This window comes from Cynocephalus volans, chromosome 6 (assembly GCF_027409185.1).
Source record: "Cynocephalus volans isolate mCynVol1 chromosome 6, mCynVol1.pri, whole genome shotgun sequence".
Classification (NCBI taxonomy): Eukaryota; Metazoa; Chordata; class Mammalia; order Dermoptera; family Cynocephalidae; genus Cynocephalus; species Cynocephalus volans.
The window spans coordinates 50,590,714-50,611,095 of NC_084465.1; the positions used below are offsets into that span (position 1 = coordinate 50,590,714).

General features: G+C 38.2%; 1 protein-coding gene and 1 pseudogene across 2 annotated transcripts in view; one reads left to right on the forward strand and one right to left on the reverse strand.

Annotated features, from left to right (window-relative positions):
* Window positions 1-20,382, forward strand: part of RELN (reelin) — a 466,847-nt gene that overhangs the window by 12,247 nt on the left and 434,218 nt on the right. The gene's annotated exons all lie outside the window — the stretch shown is intronic.
* Window positions 16,075-17,374, reverse strand: LOC134380060 (ribosome biogenesis protein BRX1 homolog; annotated as a pseudogene).

The following is a 20,382-nucleotide window of genomic DNA, read 5'->3' on the forward strand; positions in this document are numbered from 1 at the left end:
CATTAAATTTGAACAACTCAAAGGACAGTAGCCTTTATGAAAACATCACCAAAAGATGTAGAAAAATTTCACATACAGATGTTTTCTTTTCTCATGCCTGATAAGCCAGATCCTTTCTCCCATTAGTGTTCTTTAGTGAGCTGTACTAAGTTGTAGCTTTAATTGGCAAATCTGTGAGCCTCCACGGTGGGTCCGGCAGGATGCCATAAAACTGCTTACCTGGTGGTCTCACCTGATGTGGGTATTAAAACTTGTAGAATATTTCTCTTAAATATAAATGGTCAATGCCAGGCTGTTAAAAACTGAGGCAGGTACTTCAATTCCAAATAAAGTGTGAAATATTTTGAACATTTAGAAAACTACAATAATTGAAGATTCAAAATTAGTATCACTAATGAGTACCCAAGGGATAGCCACTGTATGCATTGAAATAAAATGCAAAAGGTCTAGATATCAAACTCTTCACAATTGTTAAAATAATGCTCACTGATTTGACCTGAATTGCTCAATGATTTTTGCTCATCTGACAAGTTTGTCCTGTCCCTGCTATGCCAGTTGTTCCCAGGCATTTCTACAATATAATGAACAACACGGAAGCCCTGCAGATATGTATGAATGGGAAATCTTGAATGAACTGCATACATAGTTGCCATTCTGTAGAAACAGCCATTAATGGAATGCTGTTTAGCTTTTAAAAAGAAGTAAATGTTGTCATTTGTGACAACATAATTGAACCTAGAAGACATTATGTTAAGTGAAATAAGCCGGGCGCAGAAAGGCAAATACTGCATCATCTCACTTATATGTGGAATCTAAAAAAAGTTGAACTCATAGAAACAGAGAGTAGAATGGTGGTTACCAGGGGCTGCAGGTGGGGCAGGGTGAGGAGATGTTGGTCAAAGGGTCCATTACTTTGATTACTTTAAGAGGAATAAATGTTTCCAGTGAGTAAAAAGAATGTTTCTCCTTAGAAATGTTTCTCAGTGGAAGAAACATTTGCAATTGGAATTTAAGGATAGTTATTGAAGTATTAAGCTTTCTTTCTTTCTTTTTTTTTTTTTTAAGAGAGTATTAAGCTTTTTTGCCAGTATGGTAATGGCCTCCAAACCTTTAGATTTACTTACCTTGGAAAACTGACTGAACTTGGCAATTTATGAGTTTTACTAGCTACCACAGAGCTGTACAGGCTGGAGAGTGGCAGGTATGCCAGAGTACTCTGGTTGCCAGCACCAGAAATCAGCTCTGGCCAACTTTGGCTAAAGGAATTTATTAGTAGGAGGGAGGTTAGCTTGCAGAATGGAAGGAAAATCCAAACATTAGACACTTAGAAATGATGATAGTGTCTTAAGGAGTATGAGTGGCCAACTGCTAAAGGAATCTTGGTGGTTGGAACCAATGAACAGGCTTTTCGGGCCCTACAGTTGGCATGAATCCTTACTCCTTTCCTTTCTTGTGTCATTGAATTCTTGAATTCCTGGGACCACAAGTCTCATTGTACTAGCTGGGGTATGGCAGAATTGTCCTACCATACATATAGATCTAGCCTAAAAGTGGCTTTTGTAGTTTTTTGAAAATGTCTCATTCTCTTCTGAAAGTTGCACAGTGCGGTACAGATTGCCCATCCTTGTACAAGAAACCCAGATTCTCTGGGATTGTGTCTGCTTCTCTGCACTTCAAACTGCCAGGGATCTCGCACTTAACAACCGGCTAAGGAGTTTCAAAGGTAAACGAGTGAGTACATGCCCCTGCCTTCATGGATCGCTGTAGAAAAACCATCCTTATATTCACCAGGAAGACATCAAAATACTCTCAGTCCTCAGCTTACCAGGACCAAAGCAACACTTGTCTCAGTCGATCACTCTTTTATCCTTGACACACTTAAATCAGCTGGCTTCACACTCTTAGTTTCTTCCTGCCTCTCTGGCTGCTGTTTCTCAGTCTCCTTTGCTGTTTCTTCCTTTCTCCTGATTCTGTAGTGTTGGGACAACCATGACTCTGTCCTTTCTTCTTTTCTCTTTTCCATCTGCCCTCGCTCCCTAGGGATGTCACCCATTCTGATACTTTAAGAGTCATCTACACACTGGTGACCCTGAACGACTGCCTGTCTTATGCCTGCTATGGGTTACTACCTACTCAGTGTCTCCATTTGGATGTGTGTTGGAGTTTCTTGTCTCCCCTCACCCTGACACCCCTAAACTAGCTCCTTCTGAAGTCTCCCTGTTAATGCTCTGTTATGCCAACACAGTCCCCACAGTTGTTCAGTACCCAAATCTTTTTTCTCTAATGCCCTACATGTGCTCCATCCCTAAGTGCTGCTGGCTTTACATTAAAACATACCCAGAGTCTGCCATTGCCGCTACCACGGATCACCTGGGTATTACATCAGGCTCCTAATCACTTTCCTTGCTTAGTTACTTGCTAACCTTCATTCTAATCTTAAAACAGCAGCCTGAATGACCTGGTTAAAATCAAGATCATGTCACTTCTCTGCTCCATACCTCAGGCAACCATACATTTCACCAGTTTGCCTGGAACAGCTTTGGTCTTCCTCTGTTTTCTCAATGTCCCATCCAGTTTAGCATTTTTACCAACAAAAATGTCAGAATTTAAATGATAAATTATATGGTCATTCTGTCTATACCTGTTGTTGCTTCTCATCTCTCTGAAAAAAAAGTCATCAGCATGGCCTATGAGGCCTTATAGCACCTGGCTCCTCTGTTACTTTTCTGACCTATTTTACTACTTTTCTTTATTCCTCCACTGAAACCATGAGGGCCTCTTTTTTTTTGTTCTTCAAATGCAGTAAAGGCTCAGTTCAACCTCAGGGCCTTTGCACTTGCTATTCCTCTGTCTAGCATGCCCTTCCCTAGACAGCCTCACGCTTGTTCACTTACTGATTCACGTCCACACTCAAATGTCACCTTCTCAATGCGATCCTCCTCCTCAGTACCCATATCCCCCTTGACTGCTTTGTTTTTCTTCATTGCATTTATCATCGTGTATACATTTTGCTGTTTACCATGTTTGCTTTCCATGCACCATCAGTATAATGCCTTCAAATTCCAGCAAGGCAGAGGTTTTTATCTTTTGTTTGCTGCACTATATTGCCAGTGCCTGGCACACAGCAGGTACTTAAAATTTTTTATTTCATGAATCGGTGAGCAAAAATAGCACTTGGGATCCCTATCTAATATCAGTTATAGTTAAAATTGTTGTCTGAAAGTGGTAATTCCAAAGTAATTAAAGTAATAAAGAGGATCATCTGCAGAGATGGATTTGAGAATACAATTTTTAAATTTTGGCTTTTCGAATCTGTGATAACAATGTTTAAAAAAAGATCTGAAACCCGTGTTTCTACTTTCCCACCCTCCAAACTTACAAAATTCTCATGATTTCTATGAGACTGTGCAAAGCTATTTATAGTAGCTTTTTGGATTTGCTTTACTTTAACTATATGTTAGCATATCCAAAAAAGTTCTCATAGCAATTAGTGACTGCAGTTATTAATAGAAACCATAATAGATTTTAAGTTCTTATTCCCAGAAGCTTCTCTATGCTATACCATAAATCAATTTAAAGCATCTTGATGAATGGGTAGCTAGTTTGTATTTAAATTTTCATCTGAATGGGAGTAAACAATGGGAAGGACAGAGACCAAAATAGCTTTGCTCCACACAACAGATATGTAATAATCTTATAGAAAACACAAAAATGGAAACAAAAGAATTCTTCAAAGACTTCATCTTCTAAAAGAAATTTACTTGAGCGGTGATGAATATATGAAGGGAACAGCAGCTGAGAATTCTGGATCTTCATTAAATTTCACATATTGATATCCTATAAGTTTAGAGGATCAGAGGCTCCAAACGAGGCTGTCAACATGAATGTTTTGAGAAGTTGGTAGTGAGAATTGTTCAAATCTTATAAATGAGATAGAAAAAAAGTCCCACTCTATTTATAGTACATTTGGATACTTTTATTTTATGAGCCTTTGAAATCAGAGGAGATAGGTCTTAGGAATTTGTGGTGATGGGTAGCACACAAGCTCAGGAAACAGACTGGCTGAGTTCATTTCCAGGCTTTACACTTTCAAGCTGTGTGGCCTTGGGCAAGTGACCTCACCTTTCTGTGCCTCAGTCTTCTTTTCTGAAAAATAGGAGTGATGATAGTACCTGTCACATGGGGTTGTTGTGAATCTTAAATGAGATATTGTGTATAAAGAGCAACACAATGCCTGGCACAGAAAATAATGTTAAGTATTATCACTGTTGTGGCATACTTTCTTATATTTTTTTCTGTGGGTAAATAGATCTATACTTATAATCAAAAGATTTATGATTTTTCTTCTCTAATGTTATACACTCAAGATATTGACATTTTTCAAAAACATAATTTTGATTGCTGCATAATATTTTATTGTATGGCTGGGGCATAATTTATAAATTTATAAATGTTTGACATTTTAGCTGTTTTCATTGTTGTAAACATTATGATGAATATCTTTGCACATCTTTAAAACTTTGGCAAAATTATTTTCCCCTAGTTGTGGTTCTATTTTTATTTTTGTCATAAATTTTTATATGCAGATTATGTTAATAAATTTATGAAAAGAGATATATCTCTGGTTCTTTTCTTCTCTCATATTGCTTTTGTGTCTTTTCCTAATCAGAGACCAGATAAATATTCACATAAAATTTTCTCTATCTTTTATTCTAAATTGTAGATTATATTAATTCACATGCGTTGTTAGTGGGCTGATCTCCTTTGTTTATGTTTCTTTTCTTGTGGACCAAGGGGTTCCCCTAGAACCACACAGGCACTCTCTCCTGTTACAGTAACCTTTGCCATTATCTGCTTTGTCTTAGCCGCTGTTAGAAATGCCCTTGGAAAAGCTGTCCTATGCACCATGTGGATTGGATTATTGCTTCTGACTGTGGTGGTTGAGTGCAAAGGCCAGATGCCTTTACTTAAGCTTTCAGGGGACCTTTGCCTTTTCCAACAGGCTCACTCTCCCACACAGAATTCTTTTTGGGATGCTAATATTCTCAATTGTGAAATCCACTGAGATCAGAGTAACTGCTGACATCATGAATGCACTCTTTTGCTGATGTTGCCTTTTTTCTTTTCTTGATACCAATCATAAAAGCATTTTTATCTTGTAGCACATATACATTATCATATGCCCACACACATTAGCAGTGTGTGAAGCATCTATCTCTTTATCAAAGAACATATTAACAAGCCAGAAAGGGAACACATATAAAATGCAAACTGTGTATGTTTCTTATTCTTTCTAATTTAGCTTTCAAGCTGCTCCTGCTGCTCTCAACTTTCGTCTCGTCCTTCCTTGTAAGCCTCTGACAGTGCTGATATATCTCATCATGACATTCTCTTTTCCCAAATCTAGTGATGTTGAGCTTCAGGAATTCTCAATGGATGACTGCCCCTCTATTTCAAACAGAAGTCAGGTGACCAATGACATGGGATCTGCCCATACCTCACCTGTATTCTAACCCTGTCAGTGCTTTTCAGTGGAACAGTGCCATACCTCTTTGCCCTGTAATTCTAAGAAATACCAGTACCAGTGGGAAGATTTAGAACATTCACTTATGAGATACAACAAAATCCTCTTTGATATGGTCCTTAGGACTGAGGCATTCCAGTGTGAGGGAGGAAACTAATGTCTAAATCTAATTTCTTTAAGCAATCTGTGTTTTTATCTGCATGTGTACATGCGGACATGAATGGGATCAAACTATACCTACCACAGTCAGCTTTTCTTACTCAGCTATGTCGTCAGTATCTTTCATGTATCTTCCATGTAAATAAATGCAGAACTGCACCTTTGTTTAGTATTATGTTGTATGAATTACATAAATGTACTTAATTCCCTCTAGGATTCAAGTTTTGGATAATATATACAACATTGCAAGAGATTTTTTAAAAATTTATGTTTATTATTCATTCATTTATACTCAAATACTTTCACAGTATAAATTCCTAAAACTGAAATTTCCAGTTAAAAATTTATTAATAACATTAAGGCTATTGATACCTACTGCCAAATTGTCCAGTAGCTTGTGTGCCTACACATACTAAATGCCGGGTGATATAATTCTTTTTAGTCTTTGATAAATCTACAGATTTAAAAAATGATATTTTATAATTGTTTTATTTTTCCTTCTTTGATTACTAGAGAGGTCATATACTTTTCTTGTCTCATTACTAATTTTGTGTTTGTGTATGAATTACCTGTTAAATCCTTTGCTCATTTTTCAATGTTAAGGTTTCTGTTTTCATATTGATTTGAAGAATTCTTTATTAATGTTAGCAATACTTCTAATGTATGTTACGAGTATTTTTTCTCCGGTTTGTCTTTTATCTTTTGATATTTATGTAATCAAATCTATTATTCGTTTCCTTTATACAGAATGATCGTGACAGTGTTCCTTCGTATGGTCTCTGGAATCAGACATGCAAGGATTCTATCCTGGTTCTGCGTTTTATTTTAATAGTTGATTCACATTATTTGTGGTAGTTCTATTTTATAAAGTCTCTGTGAACACTGAATTAGTAAATACTGAACGATTGCTCCTAGAGGAAATACAGAGTTATGTCCCCGATGAGCCTCTGGTCACATTTTCATCAACTGACTGATACATAGCTTTGTTTTAAGTGTGTTTCTGTTTAAAGACACTCTGTTAAATATATATTGTTGATTCATTAACATTGAACTCGTGGCCAGCAGTACTATAATTCATGCCTGAAAGTATCGTCTCTGTAAGGCACTCACTGCCTTCTTGTATTAGGAACACTGGTCAGCACCTCAGCACTATCCTTGGGGGCCATTTTAGACAGTGAAATCACTAAGCAAAAGCACTGAAGGGGCCAAAAGAAAACTTCTCACTCCTAAAGTTCCGTTAATAAAAATCACTGACAAATTTAGGACAATATGAAGAAAAGGCATGACAAATTGTATTATTTAACGGCTGGGAGGAAACAAAGCATGAGGGAATCACAAGAGTAATGTCCCAAGTGTCCCAAATGTCCCATGGGGGTACAAAGCTTATATACTAGTATTCATGACTGAGAGAAGGTGGGGGCAGGTACAAGCCCCAGAACAATGGACTGAGACCAAGTTTCTCTGAAGTGCTGGGGGGAGGTGTTGTCACAGGTGAAAGGAGGAAGTCAGAAGTTAAGTAGAGACATCTTGTATGCAAAAGAAAATATTTCAGGTTATCTGATAGATGCCCTTAGAAAGAATAGATAGTAACCAAAAGAAGGGTGCCTCAGAGGAAGTGTGGCTGTTTTCATATACAGATGTAAATTTTTTTCCACAAAGAAACAGGCTTCTAGGCAATCTTGTTTTTCCAGTCTCTCTGAATTAGTCATCTTGAAATTTGTCAGAGAAATATATTTGGGGGCTGAAATATTTTGCTTTCCCATAGCACAGAAATGCAAAAAATGTGGCACTAAGTAGATTGTGAAAAGGATACTTGTTTACAGTATGAGAGTGAAAGAAGAAGGCAGCCTTGTTTGACCTCAGCTGGGAATGTATGTGTTGGGTGACTCAAATTTGTTGCCACTCTGCACGTGAGTGTCTGCAAATGACCATGGAAATACTGATTTTGGAGTTACAAATAAATTCACAAATAAGAAATTCGTGAATAATAAGAGTGGCTCAAATATGTTGATGTTAAAGTTATTTAACCTGAGTCCCCTTTCTTTAAAGTTACTTGACCTCTCTAAGTCCCCTTTTTATATATATAAAATGAACACTTACATCATAGTGACATGACAATAAATGAGATCATGTATGCTTGGTATATAGTAAGCTGGTGAATGTTAGGGGTAAGCTTCATGAAACCTCATATTACAAAAACATTCTTCTATCTTTTTTTCTAGTACTTTTATAATGTTTGGTTTTTGCACTTAACTCTCAAATTCATTTGAAATTCATTTATGTCTAAGAAGAATGATACTGATTTGATTTTTCCCTATACTCATATGTTTTGCCAGTTTTCCCAGTGCCACTTACTGAATAAATATTTTTCTACCATTAATTCTTATGTACTCTATTCTATATCAATGTCACTGGAGATGCAGGTTCTTGGAATTCCTGAGGAAGGAATCCCATTGAGAATCCAATAACTCCAAGCTCATGCAGCAATGTCACATCCACACTCAAGTTTTATTGCAAAGAGAAAGTACATGCAGGAGAGTGCATGGGTGACCTCACAAGTGGGGAGCATCCCATAGATATTCAGGGTCGTGGGTTTTATATGTCATCTCATGACAGGGGTGGTGTTCTGACTTAACTAGGGGAAGGAATATTCAGTTTGGGTGGAGTTTGGGGTAATCCTAGCCCAGGGGACTGCTTCTGTTTCCTGTCATACACATTGCCAAGCTTGAAGGAAAGGCTCATGTGCAATAGGGCCAATTTTCTCTTAAGTTTGCCTTTTTTGATCTAGCCCTCCATGTGGAAGGTCATATAGAAGTCATCTGCAGCTCTGTCCTTCTTAATGCACATATGTTGTGGTTTTTGTGGTTTTGTTTCCTGTTCAGAAAACCACAGAGTTCTGAGTTTCTTTAATTTGACTGGTCAAGTGGTTTTCCTTTTTACTGTCTCATTACAGGCTCATTAACTACAAAACAAGGAGGTGGCTAATGTCAGTTCAGCCTGAATATTGATGGGTAGCCTCCCTGGGGTGGGTCCCTTCTCTATCCCACCTCAGTACAAATGATCTTTTTAATTACATCTTCTAATCAGCCATTTCTAGTATATAGAAACGATATTGATTTTTATATATTTTGTATGTCAACATCTTACTGAATTCTCTGAATATTTTTATGAATAATTTTGAGGGTTGATTTTCTTCCATTTTTAGGAAGTATTTTTAAGGCATTCAAAATTATATAGGGCAGGATGGAAGAAAAGCACAGATTGTACACAAACCATAAAGGGGACAAAAAACTAATTTTACATCTTGCTGAATAAAATTTTCCAACATGTCATTAGGGCATGTATTACGGGAGCCTCAAAACTGAAAAGACACTTGTGTAGTGTTTGCCTATTCCAAATAACTCACCCAAGCCAATAAGTAGAGACACTGGTTTATTAGACTTATGGGAGGTGCTGATGGTGGCCAGTCAGCTGGAAATCTGCACTGCCATGGGGTACAAACAACAGTTATATAGTGAACAGATCAAAGGAGAGGTATAAGTCATCTGCATGCTTGTGTGTAGACCCTCACCCAACTCAGACTCAATAGTTCACAGGAGATCTGGCTGAGTAGGTCAGTTAAGCCCTCCTGGAGTTAACACTGGACTCCATTTACATGCTAATTCATTTACTCAAGGCTCCTGCTTCCTACTGTCTTCCATTTGTCTTAAAGGAAATGTGCCTTTCCTTGAGTAACTTGTCCAGAAGTAGTTTCCCAGGGAAAGGGGGAATCGGGTATGTGTGGCGAGGGTGAAATAGGTCTATGTTTACCTTATAGGGCATAAAATTTGGAATACCTTAATTGGAGGAGTTAAAAAGAACCCCTGCTTATTAATCTTTAAAGCATACCTTATGTGAATGCAAACCTCTGCGTTTTACAGATGGGAAAAGAAGGATGGTAGGAATGCTCACAACAGATGTGAGATAACAACAACAGCAGTAATTGAACTCTCACCATGTGCTGGGTCTTTCTCTAAACCGTTTGTGGAATTAACTCATCGATTCTCAGGAGAACCTTAGGAGATAGGTACTAGTAATATTCTCATTTTTTCAGTTGAAATAATGGAGTCACAGAGAGGTTTGAAACCTATAAAATGTCTACTTCAATAGGTCATTTCTTTCTCATCATCCTGAAATTTTAATTCAATTTGGTACTTACTAGCTTTTTATATTTCAATAAAACTGTGACAGTTTATATTACATTCTTTTAAATGTTCTGAGGTTTTATCCATAATTATTTTTTGTTAGGCAAAGTGAACCATAATGAAGTCTACCACAATATCCAGGATGAAGGAATTAATATCAAAGTCTTTCTTAGTTGTTAATAGTCAAAGAGCTTAAGTTCTGTATCTACATATTGTGATATTAGTGTAGCTTTGCATGGCAAATCAGCCTATCTGTTTTCTAGTTTTCCTACTATGAAAAAGGAGATATTAATACTCACTTGACGAGATTTTTTTCCTCGGTATTTATTATGAAATATTTCCAACATAAAGAAAACAAAAATAATGATTTAACATCTATGCACTGCCACCCCAATGTAACAAATATTAATATTTACCATATTTTCTCATAGTTTTAAAAAAATTTTAAAAAGAGAGAGATAGTTAAAAGCTCTGTTGTTTCCCAACCTAGTACTACTCCCACCCACAGCCCCCACAATCTGCCTAGGAATAGCTGGAATCCTGAAGTAAGCTTATATCCACAAGGTTATTTTGCTAAATAAAAGAGATGATGTCTGTAACAGTCCGTTTCTGTTGCTTATAAGAAAATACCTGAGACTGGGTAATTTAGAAAGAAAACAAAATTTATTGCTTACAGTTTCTGAGGCTGGGAAGTCCAAAATCCATCTGCTGGTGGCAACAGTGACCCAGGGGTCTCACACTGCAAGATGGTGGAAGCAAGAGAGCAGGGAGAGAGAAAGACTCTTCATTCTCCCCTTTTACAGCCCTCCAAACGACACCCATGACCACCGTTTTTAATCCATTCACTACTGCATGGTCCTACAATCTAATCACTTCTTCAAAGCCCCACCTTTCAGTTACCATAATAGGATTTCCCACCCTCTTAGCAGTCACAGTGGAGGCCAAGTTTCTAATACATAAAATTTAGGGGACACAATTCAAGCTTCAGTGAGTTTTGGGGGGACATAAGTCAATCCACTACAATGTTTATGAGAACTCCTCCCCAGAACACCTCAAGTGGACTTCATTAATCTTTTGTTCATCTGTTTATACATTGGGGATTAAAATTTTCATTGACTTACCTCAGAGGGTGCCATGACATCACATGTGTGAAAATGCTTTGTAATCTGTAAAGTAACAGAAATGTAGAGTAATATTATTTTCTGGATTTAAGGTTTGTCTAGCGATTACAACTAGTTGTTTAGAAAAGGCTGGAGTAGGAAGAGAGGACAAAGCAAAAATAAAGAGGAGGAGGAGAGACAGAGAGAGAGAGAGAGAGAGAGAGAGACTATCATGCATAGGGCAGCCTAGCTCCTGAGTCTCTGCTGCTTGTCCTGTTGTTTCCTTCACTGGCTTACTTCTGCCTCCTGTTTCTGGTGTTTCTGTCACTGGTCCACCTAGTGAAGCTGGACTCTTTCTTAACCTTACCTCACTGTCTTCACTAGCTTAGGGTACCCTTTCCTTAGACAGTGTAAATGAAATTTATTATTGTTGGTTTTATTCTATTTTCACAGACACTCAAAATATTTTCTATCAGCTAATATAATAGTTTCCTTTATTTTTTTATTTATTTTTATTATTTATTTATTTATTTAATTTTTTTAAAAATTTTATTTTGTCGATATACATTGTGGCTGATTATTGCTCCCCATCACCAAAACCTCCCTCCCTCCTCCCTCCCCCCTCCCCCCCAACAATGTCCTTTCTGTTTGCTTGTCGTATCAACTTCAAGTAATTGTGGTTGTTATATCTTCTTCCCCCCCTCCCTGGCTTTTTTTTTTTTTTTTTTTTTTGGTGTGTGTGTGTGTGTGTGTGTGTGTGTGTGTGTGTGTGAATTTATATATGCTGGCGAGGTTGCGGAGAAAAGGAACTCTCATACATTGTTGGTGGGACTGCAAAATGGTGCAGCCTCTATGGAAAATAGTATGGAGGTTCCTCAAACACTTGCAGATAGATCTACCATACGACCCAGCTATCCCACTGTTGGGAATATACCCAGAGGAATGGAAATCATCAAGTCGAAGGTATACCTGTTCCCCAATGTTCATCGCAGCACTCTTTACAATAGCCAAGAGTTGGAACCAGCCCAAATGTCCATCATCAGATGAGTGGATACGGAAAATGTGGTACATCTACACAATGGAATACTACTCAGCTATAAAAACGAATGAAATACTGCCATTTGCAACAACATGGATGGACCTCGAGAGAATTATATTAAGTGAAACAAGTCAGGCACAGAAAGAGAAATACCACATGTTCTCACTTGTTGGTGGGAGCTAAAAATTAATATATAAATAGTTTCCTTTACTATAAAAAAGAAGTCATAAATTTTTACTTAGTTTGCTTTTTTAACCTTTCTGGTTAGAGTGTCAGTTCAAAAATATATCCTATGTCATTCAGACAAATTCTTACTTGTCATGCAATGTTTTGGTAGTGACAGACTCATGAATACATTAGTGCACTATATGAGTACATATATTACTTACACATGCACACACACACGCACAATAACTTTTGAGTAGAAAATCCAAAGTGTGCACTGAAATGCCTTTCAGGTTTCTTCTTTTGGGAGGTGTCCTCTTTTCTCCTTTGTTTTCCCGTAGGCTGAAATCTGTTGGTGAGGTGCCTCATGCAGTGACCTTGTGGTAGGCTATGTGTTTGTGGTGCAGAGCTGTCAGAAAAGGCGCCTCACTCGTTCATCTTGATGGTGGTTGGAAAGGCAAGCAAAGAGCGTAAAGAACAGAGAGGGAAGGCAGCAGGCAGTGACGGAAATGATTCCGCGACGAGAAAGGAAGGGAAGAGTCCCTCCAGTTCTGAAGTTGTGTGCGTGCACAGTGTTGAGAGGAATGTGTTGAGGGAAGGGAGTTTGGAGAGTGAGGCCACTTCTGAGGAGTGCAGGGCCCGCTGTGCTGCTTCCTAGTGTAGGGAAAGGATAGGAGTGGGCAGGAAGAGGATGACAGTTCAGTATGGGGAGTGGGGAAGTATGTTTTGTTACAGGTGTTGGATATTGCTTTCCATAACCAGGTGGTTGACAGTATTAGGGATTAAATAAAATAATACAGAAATTTAAAAGACCAAAAAAAATAAATAATCTTTCAGAAAGAAGAAAGAAAACTTTGAGAAGAATCTCTCACCCCCTGCTCCCAAAAGTTTTAAATAAAAGCTTATTTTTATCTTGTGGTGGAGAAGAGAGAGACAGAAAGCCCAGTCCCAGAAGTGTTTGGGAGACTCAGAATTTTAAACACTACTATTACTAAAAAGTAGCTAATATTGACCTCGTGCTTCCCACTTCCAGACACTCTGGGCGGTATTTTATACATGTTATATCATTAAATTTTCACAAAAACTCTTTGAAATGATACTCTTATGCAGGTAATACACATGGAGAGAATGAGGCTTGAAGAGAACTAAGTGATTTTCCAAAGGTCATAAAGCTAATAAGTGGCAGAGCAGAATTCAAATCCACGAGGATGATTTCTAGAGCTTGGACTCACTGTCCTGAGTTACCTTTGATGTATTTCTCTATTAAATCAGAATGAGACAAAATAAAAAACAAACTAGTTCAGCATTGTGTTTGAATTTGCTTTGCTCTTGAACTTGTAAGACTCAGCCATTTCTCCATAACGTATGAGTGAATTACCTGGTAAATGAATCACTCAATACTTTTAAAAAAAATTATTTCTGTTGAAATGTATTGATTATACATATTTGTGGGGTGCAGAATTTCAATACATATGTGCAGTGTGGAATCACTGAATTATTTTCATTTATTTTTTGGTAGTATCTTGCCCATTTTCTTGTTATTAGCTGACACAATAATATAAATTATTAAAAACAGGGGGACCTAAATTAATCAGTTTGTTGATCTCTCAGGATCAGCTTAGGTGCTCCATAGGTAAACCAAAAATATGTCAAAGTACTTCTCAGATGATTATTGCCAACCGTAACTTGTAAAGATTAGTTTTGAATTTCTTTAAATTTAAAGTGTACAAAAAAGATACAGTTTGGGAGGAAAATAGATTGGTTCTTCATTAGGACCTAGGAGAGCAGTTATAGAGTATCTTCTTAAATCTGCTTTTTCTCAAAATTGTTGTTGTTTACCTTAGGTAGCCAAGAACACAGGATTCTGTAGCAGACATGTCTTCCACTTTTGCATTTCTTGCACAAGCAACATTTTAAATCCCCCTTTTCATTAGCACTTTGCTGACCGAACACAGAGTCCACAGTCATGTTAAAGAAATTCATCTTCCCTAACAATTTCATATTCCTCTTATATACACACATCTCCAAAAAAATACCAGCTATCCATAAAAGCTTGCCTGAGCTTGTTAGTGTTTTCTGAAGAGTAAAATTAGTTTCTATGTGAGGGAAGCACCCTAAAACAGTGTTATTAGTTACATTGGCTTTGCCATTTCCAAGCTTTGGACAGTAGTTTTGCAGTACTTCTTTCTATACATAAAAGATTCTGGGAGCCAGACCAGAGTGCTAACTTTGCTTGTTCAAAGGCATCCTCACAGCAAGTACAAACAGGTACAAAAACAAGCGTGCACTCACACATGCAGAAATAAAGATATGATAAAGATATGTAGGCACATTTAATATAAACTTTAGTTTTTTCTTAGCAGTCACTCTAATCCTGCTCTGAGAACCAGTCTTATTTAGAGAGGATTCTACTATTCATTCATTGATTTATTCATTCATTCATCAAATATGCCAGGAACTTTCAGCCCTTATGTTAGAACCAAGATGGGGGGAGTCAGAAAATAATAAGATAAAATATACAAGTATCTTAGATGAGCATAATAAAGTAAGGAGGAAAAAAAGGGGGAACAGGGAGTGTCAGAGTGTAGGTAGGTGGGGAGGAAGCCCCCTGTCCAAAGGCGACATTTGAGTAAAGACTTGAAAGAGATAAGAGTGAGCTCTGCAGCTGTCTGGAGGAAGAGCTTTCCAGGCAAGAAGCAACAATAAGCACACAGGAGCCTGCCTCTGTGTTTGAGTCACAGTGAGGATGAACAGTGTGTCTCAGAGACAATAGAGGAAACTGGGGGGAGGACAGCCAATGATGTAGAGTCTCGTGGGCCTTTGTAAGGACTTGAAGGAAAAGGAATCTTTTGATGGGTTTTGAGCCAAGGAGCAACATCATCTAATTTCTTCCTTTTGAAAGGATCATTCTGGCTGCTGAATTGGGAATGAACTGCTGGAGGAGGCTGTGGGGATGGGCAGGGGACTGGAAGCAGAGACACCAATTTGGTTGGCAAATGATGATGAGTTGGACCAGGATGGTATCAGATTTGAGTTTATTGAAGATGAGATGTAGGTAAGAGAGTGAGAGGAGTCAAGCTGGCCTCAGGAGCTCTTGAGCAGCTTGGGGAATGGAGTCGTTTATTGCACTGGGAAAACTGCAGAAAGAGGAGGTTTGGGCAGAGTATCAGGAGCTCAGTTTGGGACATGTTAAGTTTGAGGGGACTGTGGGACACATGTGAGGATTTCTGACAGGCTGTTGGATGTAAAAGTCTGGACTTCTGGGGAGAGAGGTCTGGGCTGGGGATATAAAAATGGGCGTCACCGGCACATAAATGGTACCACAGGGAGTGAGTGTGGCCAGAAGAAGGAAGAAGTCCATGGGAATCACTGATTAATGCAGGAGAGAAAGGAGCAGCATGTGATTATGAGAAAAACTACTGGACTGGGTGTATAGAGGTTTGTGTGACTTTGAACAAATCTCTATTTTTACATTTAATTTTCTTGTCTGTAGGATGGGTAGGTTAATAGCCTCAGACATCCCTTTCTTGGATTAGATGATCTCTAGGCCTCTACTCATTTCTAAAATATAAAGTGTAACATTTCTGATTTTTTTCTAGTTTTCAGTTGGCAATGGAGAAGCTCAGATACTTTAATCTCAGTAAGATTATTTCCGGGAACCATTGCAAGATGAGTCATTTGTGTATAGCTAATGACAGATACTATTTCTTTCTTTCTTTTTTTGAGTTCTGGTGATATTTTATTTAGAAAAAGAAAAACATCACTAATTTTAAGAATTTTAATATTTCCTTCTTTTAAATGCTACACTATTTAGACATAAGGTAGCCCTGGATAGTAAAATATTTACACATAGAATACAAAATAAATATAAATAACTGAAAAATGAATTAGTTATCCATTGATTCATTTTGCATTCCTACTGTCCATCTTCTGTTTCATTTTTCTTTTCCTTTTGTAAATCTTTTTTCTTGCCTGCTTTCAAATTGAGTTTTGGCTCTGGTTTTACCTACTGTATTTCCATAGGCTTTTCCTCAGCTGGTATAGCAAAAAACATCTTCAGTGTGACCATGTGGAAGAACAGTCTTTGGCTCTTTCTCAGTTTCTGTACATCTTTCCCTTTTTTTTTTTTTTTTTTTGTATTTTGCTACTGGGGTGGATCTTATGATATGCATCAGCATTTTTGGTGGGAGTATTTTCATATAAAGTTGGTCCTCCAAAACTTCCCTGGAAAATTTTTTATGAGATTTAAGACAAAACAAGGTCTTATTTCCACAGGAGCGTCATCTTCTATGATCTGAAAGTTCTGAGATTATATCCTGTTATCTGAAATAGTGAAAGTAAACACATGGTCCACAAGTGGCTGGCTTTCGGGATGGTGCTTTGGTGAACTAAAGATCTGAAGTAAGAGTTCTTTTAACAAAACTTGATGTAGTAATTCATCAAAAGCAGAGTCAAAAGACAAAAGGGGCTGAGAACCTTTCAAAGAACAGTTTCCAGTCATCTTTAGTTCTGCTAAGGTATGAATATTTTGAAAAGAGATTTAGCAGATGGCCCAGGAGGTGAATTTGAAAGCCAAATATAGAGATCCTATTTTTTTTTCTTTGCTTCAAAATAGATGCATTTATTGTAGTTTTTTATTTCACAGACCTTGTTAATCACAAATAATTTATCTTTATGATCCATTTTAGTATCTGCTTTAGAATGAGGCATCACCATTCCCAAATCCTGCATTAAATGTCTTGTTCTGAAATTTATTACTCTGGAAGAAAAGATAAGAATCCGTTCCTTGATTATCCACTTGCTCTTGCACATGGGGCCTGGGATAGTCTCTCTTCCTCCTCTACTTCCTCTGCCGCTTAGCTGGTAGCCAGCATCTTTTTCATTTCTTTTTGTCTACTTGGCCTGAGCCACCAAGCCTCCATGCCCATTCCTCTTGGTCACAGTCATCTTGCCTCTGACAGATACTATTTCTGACCTGGGTTTCCCTTTGTTCAAACACAAGCTCTGACCAAAAGTACACACACACACAGACACACACACACACACACACACACACCCCACTGAAATCAGGAACACAGTGAGACCCTCAGAACTGTGGAGGTTTTTCCACTCTGTGCTTTGTTGTGGAGGCTGAGGCAAGATGGTTGGGTGGCTGGGAGAACAGTGAGTGGTAGAAAACTACCTGTGAGGCTGCTTCATTCATGTCAGACCAGAAGCATCCTGTAGCACACAGAGATTTTCTTCAAACCTGCAGGAAATCAGTCACAAATCAGACCCAAACTATTTCCAGAATATCAGCCCATAGATCTTACTGTCTTTCTTTGATATAGTTGAAGCCATGTACTAAATTTGCACAAGATTTTTGAAGTTTCAGAGCAATGACTGGCACTGGGTCCTGTTTGTGACAGAAGAACTAATGCACTCCGTACATTGCCAGTGAAGAGCGACTTATTCTTAAGGGAGAGGACTATTCATTGAGTGCTCAGTCCATGTGGGCACTGCTGGGTGTCTCATGTGCATTATCCTGCTTTAGTTAATCCTTGTATGAACACAGTGAAGTAGACACTATCTGCCCACTGTATAGCCGAGCACTGAGGTGCAAATAGCTTAAATTCCTTGCCTTAGATCTCATCAGCAGGGTTGATAGAGTTAGGAGTTAGGCATCAGACAGCTCTCCAGGGCCTCAGAGCTCATGTTTGTCTCATGACACGTATTGTATTCTTCAGGTGTGCAGGTCAAGAGAGCCAGATTTGGGAGAAGCGGGGTCTACCTAGAAGATTCTGAGGTGTCTGAGTCTATAGCTGGCACGTCACCTCCGGTGTGTGCTGTTCTAGTGTTTCCAATACTCGGGACAACTAGGTGATATGTTATTATCCATCACACTGCTACTAATGCTTTTTCAAATCCACTATTAAGGTACATATTTTGCCTTCATGAAGATTTCCTGTAGATTTAATATGTTTCCTTGCACACAAACATGTGAGCATTACTTAGTCAACAAGTCAGGAATGACTGTGAAGTCTTAAAAGCCCCATCTGAAAATATTCAAACATGTAAAATGAATGCAGATGCATTCAATGAGAAGGAGGCCTCTGTAGGAAAGTACAGAGGCTTTGGCCAAAAGTGGGATGAGCAGGCATCACAACAAGGTCTTGCTGTTGGTGTGTGTGTGTGTGTGTGTGTGTGTGTGAGAGAGAGAGAGAGAGAGAGCAATCAAATCATGTCTGCTTTCTCTATATACAAGATGGCTAAGACAGTTACATTAGATATATGGCATTGTTAAAGGATTGCTGTTCTGATTCAGTCAACCCCCTTAACATTAGATAACTTTTTATTATAGTTGAAAACCAGGGGACTTATGTTTCTAGTTTTAATCCTTGAGGTAATTATTGTGAGTCCACCTAATTTTTGTTCAGCAAACTATATATAAAAAGAATAATTTATTTTCCTTCATGTATTAATTCTCTTCTGGAGTGCTGAGACAAGTTGAAAAAATCTTTTTTCACTTGAGACAGATTTCAGTGTTCTCTCTCTGTCTCTCTCCTCTCTCTCTCTCTCTCCCTCCTCCCCTCTCCTCTCCTCTTCTCTCTCCTCTCTCCTCTCTCCTCTCTCTCTCTCTCTCTCCCCCTCTCCCCCTCCTCCCCTCTCCTCTCTCTCCTCTCCTTTAATTCATGGGAACTGAGTTCCAGAGATATTTCCAATGAAAATGGCTTGCCAAGGCAAACACCCCAGTGCCCCTGCAATTATATCCCTGAAACGTGAGTCATTTATCCTCCCCTGTACACTGCCAGTTTTCTTTTCTGCTTTATGGCAAAATACTTAGTCTCCTGTTACCTGTGTTTATGCTTCCTTTTTCCAGTATGAAGTGTTTATCTTCTCTTTGGCTCAGAGAATCCCAAGACACCAAACACATTCATTCGTCCCCTCCCCCTGCTTTTTTCTTTTTCATCTTTCTCTTTGAGTGTCATTTCTAAGCACATTGCCAGGACAGTTCTAACACTCCAGTGATTCCATTCTTTATTTTTTGTCCAGTATAATAGTACTTGCCGTCTACAACTTCATCTTTAGTGTACCTACTGCCTTTTCAAGTCTACATTGAAATTGTAGCACTTCTAGGCCTGCTTAAATCCTTGCTAATAACCCCTTCTGGGATATGATGTAAACATGGTTTTTTAGTCTAACACACTTTCATATCTTCTCCTTGTTAACCAAGCTTCAACCTAAAGATTATAGTGTATCATACGATTCCTAATTAAAAAGTTTTGAAAACTATCCCAAAGGAGAGATTTTCTCATAAGATTTTTTTTTATTATACCCAGAAAACATGCTGTAAGGAAAAACTTTTGTGTTGTGCTGATTAGAACTCACAGTTTCTTAAATTCTGTTTGGCTTTATGCTGGCCTTTACGTTTGTTACAAGAGACTGATTCAGCAATGTCGTTGCCTGTTTTCCTTACTGAATACTTTTAACATTGAAATCAGTTTTACTGTGGTTGTACATCTTTTAGGGAAGCTATTTATTTTAGGTAGTGGCTTTTTTAGAAAGAAGGGGGACTCCCATGACTAATACCATCATAGTAAGTAGAGCTGATGTTGCAACTGAGTCTTTGAATGTGCCTAAGTGACCACCTGGGATGTAGCACTTTATGGTCTATGAAGAAACTTAGATATAGCAGTAGGTAAAGGATGAAGCAACATGGGAAAACCACATTAAATGCTGAATAAAATGTGATAGAATTTCTCGAAGAAGTACATAGCTAAGTTCAAAACAAATTAGGGAAAGTCTTTAGGTGCCAGAGAAGAGGAAGAACCCAAAGATGCAGTGGTTAGAAAGAAGTTACAGCAGCCCCCAGGATTATCTGAACCTAATATATATGCCTTAGAAGCTGAGATTTTAAATCTCTGAATCAAGACTTTGGGCCTCTATATGCATAAAGGAAAGATGGATCTGAGCCCTCAGCACAAGGTCTGAGCCTTGGATGGGGTTTTCCTGTCCCTGTACTAGTACCAAAAAACTTCTGCCCATCAGATATGCCATGTGACATGGAAGGAAACTTCTTGTCTTGGTTCTTGGGCAGGAAAAAATGGTCACATGAGAGAAACACAAACCAAAGTGCTTTATACATAGGTAAGGTCTTGAATTTGCAGCACTCGCTGTCAGAAATCTGAGCCAAGAAAGTAATAGCAACACTATCCTATATCTAATAGAAGT